This window comes from Cibotium barometz, chromosome 51 (genome assembly GCF_041138505.1).
Source record: "Cibotium barometz isolate CiBa-2024 chromosome 51, ASM4113850v1, whole genome shotgun sequence".
NCBI classification, from domain to species: domain Eukaryota; kingdom Viridiplantae; phylum Streptophyta; class Polypodiopsida; order Cyatheales; family Cibotiaceae; genus Cibotium; species Cibotium barometz.
The window spans coordinates 21,239,131-21,255,845 of record NC_141096.1 but is presented as its reverse complement, the minus strand read 5'-3'; positions in this window follow the sequence as shown (position 1 = coordinate 21,255,845).

Sequence of the window (16,715 nt, the reverse complement as noted above, 5' to 3'; positions counted from 1 at the left end):
TGACATATGGCACCCTTATCTTATCCACATATAAAGGGGTTTTAACACCTAAGTAGGTGGTCACTCACAGACACATACATATGAACAATATCACACATAGGATGGTTACACACACAAGATGGGCATAGATGTGAAGCTCCAAAATACCCAACAAACTGCCTTTAGAGCGACGGAGGTGATACCCAACATTCAAGTTGGCACTGTATCATTATGTGCAAGAGATGATTCAGGATGAGATAGTGGAGCTGGAGTACTATTCTAGAGACTAGAATTGCACCGACATCTTCATGAAGGCTCTTAGGAAGGACCACCTCACTTGGCATCTTCAATGACTTAGCGTTGCGCCCACCAGAACATAATTTGTCTTTAGGAAAACATTAAGGGGGTGTGTTACTATACGCCTCTCAACATTTATCTCACACATAGATGTTTGGTACTACACATTTGTAAATGCCCCCATTATGAGGTAAAGCCATTAGTGTATGTGTCTTTCGTGGGAACCCCATACTTACCCTGGCTGAGATGCTGATGGGGTCGCTATTTGTAACCTTTGATGGTTAGGAGATGGCCAAGGGTTCGAGCATTAGAGATGGGGCGCAGGGAAACATCGTGGCTGGGGGGTCCCAGGGAGCCATTAGCCCCCTTAGGGGTCTAAGGGCAGGAGCCCCGGCCCAATAGTATGGGTTTGTTATTAGTGGATGATGGTCACATTTTGAGGTGATGACTGTGTCTATGCCATGTAACCACTCACGTTTTATATGCGAGTGGTTACGCACCTACCACACCACCTGTAGCACTATATATGGACAAGCTAAGGTGTCCAATGTTTGTGAGCATCCACACCCTCTACATTTAGTATATTCTCCATCTAGAGTCTTTTTAGATTGCCATCTAAGCTCCACTTGCGAGCGCACAAGTGGATTGAACCATCACATTGTACATATCTTAGAATTATAAATTCTCTCCATTCTCTATCTATTGTAATTTTTTTTTCTATCTATCTTTTTGTTGTGCTATATTCTTATAGATACATTCTCAGAATTATAAATTCTCTCCATTCTCTATTGTAATTTTTTTTTCTATCTTTTTGTTGTGCTATATTCTTATAGCTACATGTACTTGTAGAATTAGAACGAAAAAAAACCATATGGGAACTATAGCCTCCAATATGTACACCATTGAGAAAGGTGTCAGACCTATTGTTATCTTGTAAGCTATTAGGAAACACCATAATATGGAATGGAACTTCTAACCCTAGTCTATTACCACCTTCTTGAGGATCTTCTACAAAAAATTGTTGAAGGATTCAGCCTAACCATTTGGCTAAGGATAATAAACTGTAGATTTGTTATGAATAAGCATATGATGTTTGGTTAAATTCTATATCATTTCATAATGAAAGTAATCTCATCTCACTAAACAAGCTTAATTGGACATCCAAATCTGGTCATGATCAATTTATACAAGAACTTTGCAACATAAGCAGCCTTATCCCTTAATTCAGAAGCTTGCACCCATTTTGTGCAATAATCTATTGACAATAAAATATAATATTTTCTCGTGTCAATTAATGAGATGGTGGTTTAAATAGTCTCACAAAATCCAAGCCCCATTTTCGGAATGGCTCAAGGGGTAGCTCAAGGGGTATTGTATTATACAACATTTGGGTTCTATAGCATTAGGCTAACCCAATTATTGACAAACATTGCACTCCTTGGCAAATTTCCAAGTATCTTTTAATACTATGGGGCCACCATAATCCTACTTGAGACACCTTCCTTCTATTGATATCTCCAAATAAATGGCCTCCACTAATCCCTTGTCAACGTTGTTTGTTGCTCATGGAGTTGTAAACAATGATGGAGATTCTAGTCAATACCTATCTTGTGCAGCTTGCCGCCTGATAACATTTACTATCATGTCAGCTACTTTGAGTGGTCCTAGCTCATTATATTTAGAAATATTCTTTCTGTGAGGATAGCATCTTCTCAAGAAAGATTCCTTGTTACCATATTATAGTAGTGATGTGTGTGAACACACTTAGGACCGCCGGGGCACTTTTTCCCTCACTAGGAGGTTTTTTCCCCCGTGCATTGTATATACGCCCATTATCTTCTAGGGCTGGTTATCTTTCATTTTTGGCACTCATAATACACTACTGTGTTGTGCTCAAGCTTCCTCATCTTCTTGAAGTTGTGTGTGCATTCCTGCAACCCTAATTCCAACAATTGGTATCAGAGCAGGCTTCCTCCTCCCGGGCAGCATCACCGGCACCTGCCGCTTCATCTCCTCCGATTGCAACGAGGTTTCACGAGCGTCTGCAGGTTAGTATATGCCGTGGGAGAGCCCGTAGGGCTTGTTTTTTTCAGAATTTTGATCTGAAGTCATTTCGCCCTCCGTTTTTGCATTCCAAGTACTGCGCAGGCAAAATCGTCCTACTGTGCAGATTTTCTGTCAAGATTAAAATCTGCAGGACAGGTGCCCATTCGTCTGTTTTGGGCTGTGCTACATAGCACAGGTCGATTTTATACAGGTTTACCTCTTACAGACAGCATTTACATCTAGTAGTACAGTCATTGGCCATGGCTGACAACAATGATGTATTCCGCATGTTGGCTGCTGAGGATAAGTTGGATGGCACCAACTATCCATTGTGGGCATATATGATGCGACATGTATTGGTAGCAAAGGGGTTATGGAACATTGTGCAGGGTATTGATGCACATCCTATTGTGGCTGGGAATGCTGCAAACACATCAGAAACAGGTACTGTTGATGATGGTGCAGGCACAAGTGCTGTTGCAGCTGTTCGAGAACCACCACTTTCAGCAGAGCAGATTCGTTGGGATGGTAGAGATGCGCAGGCTCATGCCTTGATTGCGCTGTCTGTCAAACGTACCATTATCCCACATATTCGCTCCTGCAGGACTTCTAAGGATGCTTGGGATGTACTTGCCACATTGTATCAGGCAAGAAATGAGGCTCGTGTTGCTTATCTCCGAAAACAGTTGGAGAGTGAGCATATGAACGAAGGTGATTCTATGGATAGCTTTTTGACAAAGATCAAGGATTTCAAAGAGCAGCTCATTTCTGCAGATGAAATCCTGTCAGACAGTTCACTTGTGCAGACTGTTTTGAATGGTCTACCAGATTCTTATCAGGGTTTTGCTTCCACTCTTCGCTTGATGATGAAAGGCAATCCCAATGCCTTATCATTTGAGGAGTTAGTTTCTGTTTTGCTGCAAGAAGACCAGTCAAGGCAAAACAGGAATATTATGCGTGTCGCAGATCAAGCTTTCGCTGCTAGTCAGAGAAGCGGGAAAGGTAAAGCTGGCTTTTCTTCTAGTAAGCAGAAATCTGCAAATGCTGCGCAACCAAAGAAGGAAGACAAAGATGAGAAGAAGGGTGACAAACAGAAGACATTTTGCAAGTACTGTAAGGGAAATGATCATGTCATCAAAGCGTGTCCTAAGCTGGCTGCGAAAGAGGCTAAGAAGAAAGAGGCTGGTATGGCTGTTGCAGATGCCTCTCCTTCTAACAATGAATCTGCTAATGTTGTGCTAGATACAGAATGGGCATTCAATGCGCAGTGCAGTTATGACCCATCTTTGCATGACACATGTATGTCTGCAGTAGATTCAGATGTATGGTACTTTGACAGTGGTGCCACTAAGCATATCACCTCGCAGCGCAGTTTATTCACTTTCCTTGAGTCTGCTCCCACAGGGAATACTGTCACTTGTGCCAATAACTCCTCTTATCCCGTTGAAGGAGTTGGACAGATTGTGCTGAATGTTGCAAATGGCAACACCTTTACACTTTTTGATGCATTGTATGTGCCAGGGATCAAAAAGAATCTGCTGTTAGTCTCCGCATTTGCCAAAACAGGTTTGGTTGTAAAATTTGTGGATGACAGATGTACTGTTCATGATCTCTCTTGTGGTGACAACATTGTAGCATCTGGTTCACTATGTCGAGGGCTGTATAAGCTCAATATGGATGGCAAATGTGTAGAGGATTCAGCATGTGCTATTATGGATACGCAGGCTATTTCAGATGCAAAACTGTGGCATGCACGTTTTGGTCATCTGAATTTTGCAAGTTTGCTGCGCCTGCAGAAATCTGAAATGGTGTCTTCTTTGCCTAAGCTTGAGGCACCTGTCAAGCATGTTTGTGAGGGCTGCATATTGGGTAAAATGCAGCGTGCTTCCTTTCCCAAAGATGGATCAGTGAGAGCTGAACGCAGATTGCAGCTTGTTCACAGTGATGTTTGTGGTCCCATGCAAACTCCATCATTTGGAAACTACCTTTACTTCGTGACTTTCATTGATGATTTTACCAGGCATGCATGGGTATATCCTTTGAAGGCAAAGTCCGAAGTGTTTTTGTGCTTCAAACAGTTTTTGGTTATGGCTGAAAATGTGTCAGAAAGTAAGATGGGCACCCTCCGTTCAGATCGAGGGGGGGAGTATATGTCTTCAGAATTTAATGCATTTCTGGCTGAGCGTGGGATAAAACACCAATGTACAGTGCCGTATACACCACAGCAAAATGGTGTGGCTGAGAGAAAAAACAGGTCTCTCATGGAAATGGCAAGATGTATGGTTAAGAGTCAAAGTCTACCACATGGTTTTTGGCTTGAGGCTGTCATGTGTGCCACTTATGTACTAAACAGGTGTCCCACCAAAGCATTACAGGTTGTCACTCCATATGAGGCTTGGCATGGCCGCAAGCCATCTGTTGGCCATTTACGTGTTTTTGGTTGCCTGGCATATGCATTAGTGCCTGTGCAACATCGCAGAAAATTGGATGACAAAGCTGTCAAATGTATTTTTGTTGGATATAGTGCTGAGAGCAAAGGCTATCGTTTGTATCATCCACAGACAAAGCGCATTTTGGTTAGCCGTGATGTTGTATTTGTGGAAGATGCAGTTCAGCCCTTGGTTTCATGTACTAAGGAGACAGATATCAGCTCACGTGATGTCTATGATACATTGTTGCCTCTTTTCAGTGGTGCACAGTCAAGTGCAATACCTCATGAGGCAGTTTTTCAGCCTATGCAGGTTTTAAATGATGGCACAGATCAGCCTATATCTGATGCAGATGTGCATGATGCACTTGAGGATGAGAGACAAGAGATTGAGGGCTCTAGGAATATGCCTAGATGGCTGGTGCAGACTTTGCGTGACAGCAAGTTGGATGCCCCTTTGTCTAGTCGCACTCGTTCTGGCTCTCATGGTGCCTCTTATGCGTCAGATTGTTATGCATTGGCTGTTTCTAGTATGTGCGATGAAAGTGAGCCTGTTTCATTTGATGAGGCACAAAGTTTAGAAAATTGGATGGCTGCTATGCAAGCAGAATACGATGCTATTATGAAGAATGGTACATGGTCTTTATGTGACTTGCCCCCTGGCAAGAAGGCCATTGGCACTAAGTGGGTATACAAATTGAAGCGTAAGCCTGATGGCACAGTGGATCGCCATAAGGCTAGGCTTGTTGCAAAAGGTTATGCTCAAGAGAAGGGCATTGATTTTGATGAGACTTTTGCTCCCACATGTCGTATGACCACTGTTCGTAGCATCTGTGCATTAGCAGCTCATAATGGTTGGAATGTACATCAGCTGGACATAAAGACTGCGTTCTTAAATGGAGATTTGCATGAGGAGGTGTATGTATCGCAGCCTCGTGGTTTTGTTCAAAGAGGGCAGGAAAACAAAGTGTGCAGGTTAAAAAAGGCTTTATATGGTTTAAAGCAAGCTCCACGAGCTTGGTATGAAAAAATACATGCATATTTGACTGCACATGGGTTTCAGAATAGTCCAACAGAAAGCACTTTGTATGTTAAACGTGTGGATGGTGTACATCTAATCATTGCTCTCTATGTCGATGACATGCTGCTCACAGGACCAAATGAGAGCCATATTGCTGATTTTAAGGCTGATTTGAATGCCTCTTTTGAGATGTCAGATTTGGGGCATTTGCATCATTATTTGGGGATACAATTTAAGCAGTGTGATGGAGGTATTGCTTTGTGTCAGACAAAGTATATTGAAACATTGTTGCGGAGATTTGGCCTTGAAGACTGCAAGCCTATTGCTACTCCAATGGAGACAGGTTTGAAGTTGAGTCTTCATGATGCTGGAGATCACTTTGATGTCACACTCTATCAGACAGCTGTTGGTTGCCTCATTTATGTATGCATTACGAGGCCAGACATTCAGTTTGCAGTCTCACAGGTGAGCAGATTTATGCATAGCCCAGGCATTAAGCATTGGCAGGCAGTGAAGCGTATCTTTCGCTATTTGAGTGGTACTCGGCATCTTGGGTTGTTTTATCCCAAGGGGGGATCATTGCCGCCAGATTTACATGCTTTTTCAGATTCTGACTGGGCTGGTTGTTATGACACACGCGTGTCCATGAGTGGTTTTTGCTTCATGCTTGGAAGCTCATGCATATCATGGTTGAGCAAGAAGCAGCCTACTATGGCCACTTCTAGTTGTGAAGCTGAGTACAGGGCAGCTTTCACAGCTACGGTTGAGTGTGTGTGGCTCAGACGCCTTATGGCTGATTTGGGTGTTGGGCAGCCATCTGCCACCACCATCTTCACTGACAGTCAGAGCGCATTGGCAGTTGCGCGGAACCCAGTGTTCCATGCTCGTACGAAGCACATTGAGGTGCACTACCATTATGTCAGGGAGAGACTCTCTGCAGGAGAGATCAGTTTGGCTTATGTGCCAACACAGGATAACCTTGCAGACCTTTTCACAAAGGCTCTGCCTCGTGAGAAGTTCGAAGCTTTTCGCAAAGCTTTGGGCTTACTCCCTTTTGTGGATTCGTCCACATAGCTAGACACTTCCCTATACATGAGTGCTAGCTCTTGTTCACCGCATCACTCCAGGGGGGATTTGTTACCATATTATAGTAGTGATGTGTGTGAACACACTTAGGACCGCCGGGGCACTTTTTCCCTCACTAGGAGGTTTTTTCCCCCGTGCATTGTATATACGCCCATTATCTTCTAGGGCTGGTTATCTTTCATTTTTGGCACTCATAATACACTACTGTGTTGTGCTCAAGCTTCCTCATCTTCTTGAAGTTGTGTGTGCATTCCTGCAACCCTAATTCCAACATTCCTTCTGTGAAAGATCATCATCTCATCATACCAACCCAAGAGAACTGTTACTTCATCCATATTAACATTAGAAAATCTACCTATTAGTGGTTCATCAATTTCAATCTAGGTTTTAATTTGGGATAAGAAATTGGCAACTACATGTTAGTTACCCACCAGTGTATGCCTTGAAAAATCAAATTCTTGCAAAAGAAACATCCGTTGAGCTAATTTGTTCAATTGCCTAGTAGTGTATGCATTAAAAATCAAACTCTTGCAAAAGCAACATCCACCATTTGGCTAACTTGCCCATTAAATTTGGTTTGTTCTCACCAATAGAGGTAACACTGGATTATCTACATGAAATGTGAAGTGATTCCCCAGAACTTGTTGACATAATAGACCATTCCCAAAGCCTCACGTTTTGCTAGAATAATTGCTCTTTGTAGTGGCCTTGCATATAATACACGAGGCATTTAGAACTATGCTTCATACAATTCCTACATCATCACACTTTTGATCGCCATATCAAATGCATTAATGAATAGATGGAAAGGTTTGGACCAATCCGGAGGTTTCCAATTAGTGCCAAGGTAAAAATGAGTTGTAGATTATAAAAAGTCTTTTTTCAGCATTTTGACCAGATGTATATTGCTATCTTCTTAGTGAGAAGGTACCACGTCTCATCTGCCTCTAAAATCATGCGATTGTGCCACCAAATTTGGCCAAGGAAGTGGCCCAATTATTAAAGGTTCAAAAGTGCTTCAATGCCTTGATAGCTTCCACCTTCTTGGATTACAATCCCAATTGCCTGTCACAACATGTCCTAATAGGATATACCACTGGCTACTATAAATGCACACTTTAAGTTAGTCTGATTCAAGCTAAGTTGAGATGAGAGACACTTCTCTAGGCATAAAGATAAACAAAACAATCCAACAATTTTCTAAAAACATTGACATCATCTAAAAACACCATATGCCATTTTTGTGCTACCTCATTGTATCTAGACAAATAAAAAGAATGTTATTTTATTATATCCCTTGGCATTACTTTTGCTTCTCTCCCTCATCTCCAAAAAATTAGCATACATAACTTCAATCACATTTAAAGTGGTGTTTGTTGCCTACAAAGTGGGATAACTTGACTCCCAGGAGCCAAGTTATCTCACTCTAAACGTTTTTTCTTAGCCCTAAGTGTCCGTAAAAAAACATTGTCAATTTTTCATAAACAGAGTCTTCCTTATTTTTCTTCTTTTCTTTGTCTTTCTTGTGCATTTTGAAGGAGAGATCCATGGTCTGCTCCATGCAAGTTGTTTCGTCGTTCGCCACCATGTGTTCAAAAAAGACTTCTGAGCCAAAGAGCCAGATCTGTTGGAGCTAGAGAAGTATTTCAGATTCCTAGATAAACCACTCTGCCTGAAGATTGCCTACGGCCCAAAACACTAGATCAATCCGATTATAACTGAGTATACGAGTCCATTGCCTTGAAGGTGCATGAAAACTGCTTAATATATTTTTCATGGTACCTATTGGTGAGAGGGACTAATGGTGGTGGAATAAAACCTCTCAATATTTTTCATGGTACCTATTGGTGAGAGGGACTAATGATGGTGGAATAAAACCTCTCGATATAGTAGCTAGACTAGTTTAAAAACAAAGACGATACCCACCCCCAACACACACACACCAATTAAAGGAGAATGATAAGCTAGATGGAGTTCCTCATGGAGTGTGCTACCCGTTAGATTAGTGATCCAGGCTGCCCAAAACATCATGTCACGAACCAAGCTCGCCTTTTAGCCCGCTCATCCCATTCATGGTTGGATGGTGTTTAGTATTGTGAGTAACCCTTCACTCTCCTAGATATATGGATATATAAAACACATGTTTTGCAAGAAGACCCATTTCCCTACCCACAAAGAGACATGGTTTAGTGCGCAATGTGTCAACCATCACACTAACCTAGAATGCACATTGCTAAAGCCAAGATCTCTCCTCCACATTAATATTTAATTAAAAAATTAAGTTGAGTAATTGATTAGTTTGTCCAAATCATTTTGGTATTGCTAAATTACACTAAAGTCCTATTTAATACAATGAAAATTAACTTCAAAGATGAACTATTTTAGTTATTATAACTTATAGTATTCTCATTTAAAAACCTTCTCACATTTACTAATGTAGTAAAGGAAGGATTAGCTAGTTCATTAAGAAAATAATTATGAAAAAATGAAGGCCATTTGTCTATGGGTGAAATGCCTTGCATGTACGATAAAGTAGGTAGCAGAACCTCATGTTGTCCTCCTCATGAACTATGTAACTAGCCTAGTAGGAGTATATATATAAGTATATATATATATATATATATATATATATATATATATATATATATATATATATATATATATATATATATATATAGAGAGAGAGAGAGAGAGAGAGAGAGAGAGAGAGAGATGTTGGATTTTATGGTGGCTTCCAAGTGATGATTAAACTGATGGTGAAGGTATCATTAAGTCTAAGCAAAAGAGATTAAGACTAATCACATAATATTAAGACTAATTATAACATAATGACAATGTGATAGAGAGAATGAGAGTGTACTCTTCCATTAGACGAGAGCCTCTTATATAGGCATGATTACAAGTGATTAGCAATGAGATCCTATTCCCTTCCTTAAATCTCTCAACCATCTTCCTTAATTTGAGCAGCACCAAAAAGTAAGCACCTAGTTGCCTAGATTTGAGGGTACCCAAGATCCTTCTCAACTTGCAATAGGTGCCTAGATTTGAGGGTACCCAAGATCCTTCTCAACTTGCAATAGGTGCCTAGAATATGCTGATATGGATCTTGCTTTGACCATACTACACTATATGAATGATGGCTATAAGACCTTCGAACCATATGCCCATTTCCCCAATGTCACATGTATGATATTCTGGTGTATTATTTCAACACCCTCTTTCAACAAAATATCCATGGCTACTATAATGTCAATGCTAGCTCTAGTTAATGTTTACAATGTTGGTTATAATGACCATCCAAGTGCTTGTAGGTCTTACTCATGGAGGTTTATGATATGGTTTTATGATGACAGATGCTAGTCATCTAGTTATGATTACATTTCACTTAGGATAGATGAGTGACCAACACGTAGGCATGTTCTAGTTGGTCTAGAAAGCCCAATGGTCTACAATGTAGTTAGCCTCGTTTGAGGCTTCTTCTTCCTTGCTCAAAGATGCTTCCTATTTTATCTTAATCTTTTCGATGTAGCTCTTGATCTTGTCCATGTAGCTCTTAATCTTTTTCATCTTTGATTTCATTGTGTTTTGAAATCCATGTAGGCAAAGATAAATAATCTTAACGTGTTCATAAAGTCTTACATGATGATGATGTCCATCCCTTTCAAAAGATAATGCAATAAATATGGATCTTGGCCTTACAATGGACAGTGTCTTACCCTTGTACAAGTGATTTTATGAGAATGATTAATGAATTATATAATGCATACAATCTCAAATCCCATTGTCCCAAGCAATGCTAATGCAAATTTATACCCTATTTTGATTAAGAGATTGACGACACAGATCAAAGGGCAAATCTGATTTGATGTTTCAAAGGTTTAGCAACCTCCAAATATGTAGATCCAACCATAAAATCCCCAAAACCCTCATATCATTAGCACTAATCAAGGTATTAGTGAATGCAATTTTATGTTAACTATGCAAAAAACCTTGATTTGTAGAGCACAATTAGAGTGGAAAATCAAGGGGCTTTTTCAATGTGAAGCTTTGGCAAGCTGTAAGCATCTCCCCCATAGTATGATTGAGTCTCCAATGGTCCAAAATAATTGTGATTAATGTTCATTAATCAACAATTAAAAAAGATTTATTCTTTAGTTGTGTAGCAGAGAATAGAGCATATAGAAGTTTTGCTTTTGAATAGACTAGCTTATGAACGTGCTAAAACTCCTTTTCAGCCTTGAATAGCAATGTCTCTATCCACCCTAAACATGCTTTTAATCAATATAATCATGAATTAATCGCAATATTACCAAACAAGATTTTTGTAGGTACCCAGGTTGCGATCTCTTACAAGGAGTCATTTTTTTGCAAAAACCAGCACCACCAACGTGTCAAGAAGGTCCAAATATCCCTAGGTCCAAGAGAAATGGTGCCTGTTTGACTTGGATAACCCAGGATTCTTTAAAAAAAACACAAATTTTAAGATTCTTCAAAAATAGCAGATTTCAAGCTTCTTCAAAAATAGTGTCGCACGTAGTTGCACCTGTGAGGGAATCAGCGTTGATTGGAGTTGCACCTGCACCTAAATCAACATCGAATCAAGCTATCCATGGTTGCAGCTAGAAGCTATGGAGATGCTCCAACAAGTGGCTTACTCAATGGTAGACTGTGGATAGAGCAATTAAAGAATATAATAACAACATAATAACAATATGAGTGAGAGAAGATGTAACATGCCCATCTTCAATAATAATATATGTTCATTTAATAGATTAATTTATGGTCCTTTTTATAGTGTAAAAATCATCAATTTTGATAATTGAGCTATTTCCACTTGGAATCTTAAAATTTTGAGTCCAAATTTGGAATTTGCGTGCCATTTTACTCTATTATGGGATTTTACAGCACGCAAAATGGACACCAAAATAAGCCTACATTAATTTTTAGTTAAAGTACGATAAACTTCCGACCTTAATAAATGCACATTCGGGTGTCTGATTGACGAACGAATTGCACTCCTACGACCAAGGACACACGTCGGAAAATTTCAACGAGAATCGGATGCATCAATACACATATCAAGACCAGCGCTTGGGTCCCCACCCTAAAAAGATGTCGTACACATACCCGGTGCCCATACAACGGTCGCGTAAGGACCAAAGGCCCCGGTCGCCCCAGCGTATGGTCCCCACTGGCTATCACATGTACACCCATGTGACCATTGACCTGGAAGGTACATGTATACCCCACCGGCTATCACATGTACACCCATGTGACCATTGACTTGGAAGGTACATGTATACCCCACCTTTGGCCCACGTACAAGCACCATCCCTTTCCCAGACTCATGTAGCCACATACTTCCACCGTACACCGTCCTTTGCACCTCGCTCTGCTCTCTCTTTTCCTATACTCGTACCCGTACCAGCCCCTATATAAACCCTAAGTACCCCCTCCATGGCCGACACCCAAAACTTTAAGTGGAGGCTGTACCCGCCGACAGCCCTCTACAACCCATCTCCTAGCAAGCTCTTTTCAGCCTATCTCCAAGTAGGCTTTGCAGAATTTCTTCTAGCAGCCAGCCCTTGTCTTGAGGGAGTGTCTTACATTGCTCTCCCCTCCTCCCCCTTGTGTGAATAGACTTAAGGGGGTACTCTTCTTCTCCCCCCTCTAGTTCAACTTCCAACCTTGCCCCTAGCTTAAGGACACTCTACTTTCTGCCCCTCGCATATAAAGAAACTTAAGCAAGCACACTTTGGCTCTTAGAGGCGGTTCCCACGAGTGAGTTTTATGCTCATAAAGTGAGCAAACGAATTCCAAATCGCAATCCGACTGAAGCATTGAGTTCGCGACAGTGACACGAGCTACGAGAAGATGGATAGTATGGCTCCTCCTTGAAGATGCCAAAATGCTACCTTGGAAAGCGTGCATAACAACGACCCTAGAGGGAATGCCCTGGATGCGGTCCCAGCTCTTCCCAGCAGGGAGTCTCACATGGAGCGAATGGCCAGGTTAGCTTGATAATCGTGAGGTTTTTTATTTTTCTTTAATGTTAGCATTAATTAAGTAAGAAAGAGGGTGCTAATTTTCCTTGTTTTTCGAATTTACCAAATTTATAAAGTTGTTGCTTTCTCGAGTAGATAATGTGGTTTCTCGTATTCTATGATTTAGTTAAACAATTGTGTTGCTATCTTGATTAAGTTAAAGTACATTTACATCTTCTCCCTGCCTTGATGATAACCCCATTCATGTGCTTGTGTAGCCTGGCGGTGACGTTAGCGAGACCCGAAGTCAGTCCAAGGTATCCCTCCTACCATTGGGAAGTTGGAACTCACCGGCTTATGCGAGTGTTATGAATGTTGCCTAGTTTTGTGGGCCCAGGCTAGTGTGAAAAATAAGTCCACCCTAGCGTGTAGACATCCCTCCGAGGAGTGGGAGGATAAGTGTTAGAGCCTGAGAGGGCGACATGCCGTTTTAAGTCCTCACCGGCTACCAAAAACGACGAGATGTAAGGTCCCGTAGGGATTGCCTAGTCTATGGAGACTGGAAGGCCGAATTCTAGGTTATCAGCCGGAATAAAATAAGCCTCGATCTGGCTATGGATAGATTTGAACCTTGTATATATTTTTAATTAAATCCCTTGTTTTCTAGTATTGTTGTATCATTGTTAAGTGGATGTTATAACTAACTGTGTAAGATCTCTAACTAAGGAACTTGTTTATATATGTTACACAGTGTGCTAGGACTAATTAGAAAACAAAATTGATGCGTGAGTTGGGTGGAAAGTGGGAGGATGGAATGCCATGACGGCACCATCCTATGGACGGCGGGTGGACCCGATTAGTGGGGTAGTGTTTTAACAAAATTAATTAAAAACTCTACGCTAGGTAAGTAGGTCCCTAGGCAACCCTATTCTAGAGGATTAGGCTTAGTGGCTATGCCTCGCATAGATGGGGAAAAAAACGTTGTTTCTAGGAATCAAGAATAGAGGCTGCCCAAGTAAAGTCAATCACTCTATGGGTGACTCGATTTTATAAGAGTCATTTAGGAGACCATGCTCCCCTACGGGATAGAACTAGATCTTACCTATTAGTCGTATCCTTGCATCTTTACACCGTCGGGGTGTCAATGAGTAGGAAATTTTTCTTTTGTTAGACTTAATAGACTATCTTAAGGATTCCCCTTTTTAGGATTGGGGGACCTTACAATTAGTATCAGAGCTGATCTTAGTTCTTAGGATTTGTTATTTAAGGTTGTTTTGAAATGTATGTTTCACCTAAAATAAATGCTGATTGATAAAATACCTTACTAGTACAATTTGAATTGGTTATTGAATGATTGTAGGAAGAGGAAGACACTTATCTAGATTCCTAGTCTTCCAATGTGTCTTCCAGACAGCTTGTTGCTCTTCGATTTTGATTTTCATGATACAATGATGCAGACACTCGAAAAGTTATCCCTCCCTCATCTCTCTCGTATCCAGAGGGTGGGGTAGAGATCACTTTTGGAATCGTAGGCCGAGGTACTTTATCATCCAAGCAGACCAAATTGGGAACTTCACCATTGATTTAAAGTGGGTTCATTGGATCAAGAAGCTGAAGATGGTTCGCTTATTCTGGTTCATGGGTACTCCTAGACTCGATAGCTATGTGACCGTAGAGGGGAACCATATACCATAGAACCGCTGGGTATATGACCAAGCAATGCAAGTCTTACCCCCGACAGAGTAGCTGTTATGGAACACAATACAATCCAGAGTCTACCTCCCCTACCATGAGTTTTTCGTATCGTAGAAACCACAGTGGAACCCCCATATTTCACCTACGTGGACCGCTCGAGTCTTATCCCTTAGTTAAGCCTAGGAGTCTCTTTTATGATGAATAAGACTAAATACATTAGTCTCAAATCCTTGTAATCAATCTTATCCTTGTAAATATTTGAATTGAGAAATAAAGTAATTTCAAGGTTTTACTCTTAAATCATGAGCATAGTGTAAAATATAAATCTCATGATCCTAAATTTAATCTTGTGATGATGGCCAAGACAATTAGCCTTCTCTCCCCAATGCGCTATACAAAAATACCTAAATGAAGAAGGTCCTACTCAAACAGATGCGACCTCCCTCCTTCTAGTTTTACAAGAAGCCCCAATAAAATGCTCCCTACTACAACCGAGGTCGGCAAACCAACTCCTTTGTTCCTCGCTCGTATGCTGCTTCTTCTGCAATGAGACAGGACACTTGTCCCAAGCTAGCAACATACTTTCCTCAAAGTGGTTGAGCAAATCAGGACTGTGGAACTCTCATCCACCAAGGTGCAAGAGGTGGTGGACGTGGCAGAGGTCGCGGAGCAGTTGGCCGGTGCCTATGCTATAAATGAAGAACCAACTTTGGAAATGGTTGAAGAAGAGCATGCTATAAAAAATTAGAGTGAGTGAGTGTTGTGAGAAGAAGAAGCAGAGTCATACACTGGAAGCGAAGGAGAAAGAGAGGGAGAGAGAGCCACAAATGGATAAGACTTTTAGATGAGGTACATGACACCAAATAAAGCTAACGCTTCATTTTGTATTAACTTATCAGCCTTTATAAAAGAAAGGCTCCTTGTGTACCATACATCCAATACACCAAGGCACCACCCTATTAAATATGGCAACCATGACTAGATAAAATCTTATCCAATCCATGATCATCCAATCACATTGATATCAAAATCTCAACACCCTCCCTCAATACTGAAACGGGGAGTAAAGTATTGCACTAGATTAGCATAAACAATGAAGGAAAGACCTTAATAACAAAGACCTATTACAAGATTGGTTTGAAACTAATCATGGTACAAAGGAAATAATTATCAAAGGAGTGTGTCAGGGAGGAGGAAGGCTGACTAGAAGTAGAGTTGCCTTCTTCCTTTTTATGGGTGCACTCCTGACTAAAGTGATCGTGCTCTCCACATTTTTCGCACTTCTTGCACATAGGATCCTTCTTAAATCACTTGGCTTGGCTTCAGTATGTCCCTTTCTTTTACAAAATGAGTATTTAAGTGAGCCAGATTGAGTGTACAAATCCTCATTGATGGTACAACCAGATGATGATGCCCCACTTACCTTTATCCTCTTCTCCTCATCAAGGAGAGATGAGATGACCCCCTTTTATCTTGGATCCGAGACATTCTTCAAGGTGGTGACCAAAGTACCATAAACGTTAGGCCACTAACTTGAGTAAGACTGCAACCACATCTTCATCATCTACCTTAGCATTAGCTATGCCATGAGTCCCTTCATTCAAGAGATGAACATGCCAAGGTGTGTAAATTCTAAACCAAAGAATTCAATTTTCAAGGAAATTTTAGAAATTGTACCTTTAGCACCATAGAACTTCTCCAATTCATCCCACTTTGCCTTGGCGGTCTTCAATTTGTTCACATGATGCATCAAGCCTTTGTCGAGATGAAGCAGTGTGGGCCCGTTCATCCTCTTCGACTTCATCTTCTTTTGTTGGATCCACTGTCTTCTTTCCACTAACATACAACCATAGCCCTTTGAACATAAGCATGTACTACTTGACTCGAGTTTGCCATGAGTGGAAGCCTTCTCCATTGAACTTCTCGATTGTTGACAAGTCCTTAGCCATTAGACCACTAATGATGAGAACTCGGAGCTGGTTTAGAAGCCTAGGCACAAGAAGCACACTTTAAATTGTGCTTTGCAAGCATGAATGTTGAGCTACAAGGAAAACCGCATGAACAAGGGCTAGAGAGGAGGCAATCTGAGCGTTGTGTCGTGTGAACTGAGGTGAGCCACCAAAAAAAGGCATTTGAGATGTAGCCGCCAGAAAAGGCGCTTGAGATACAGCTCACTGTG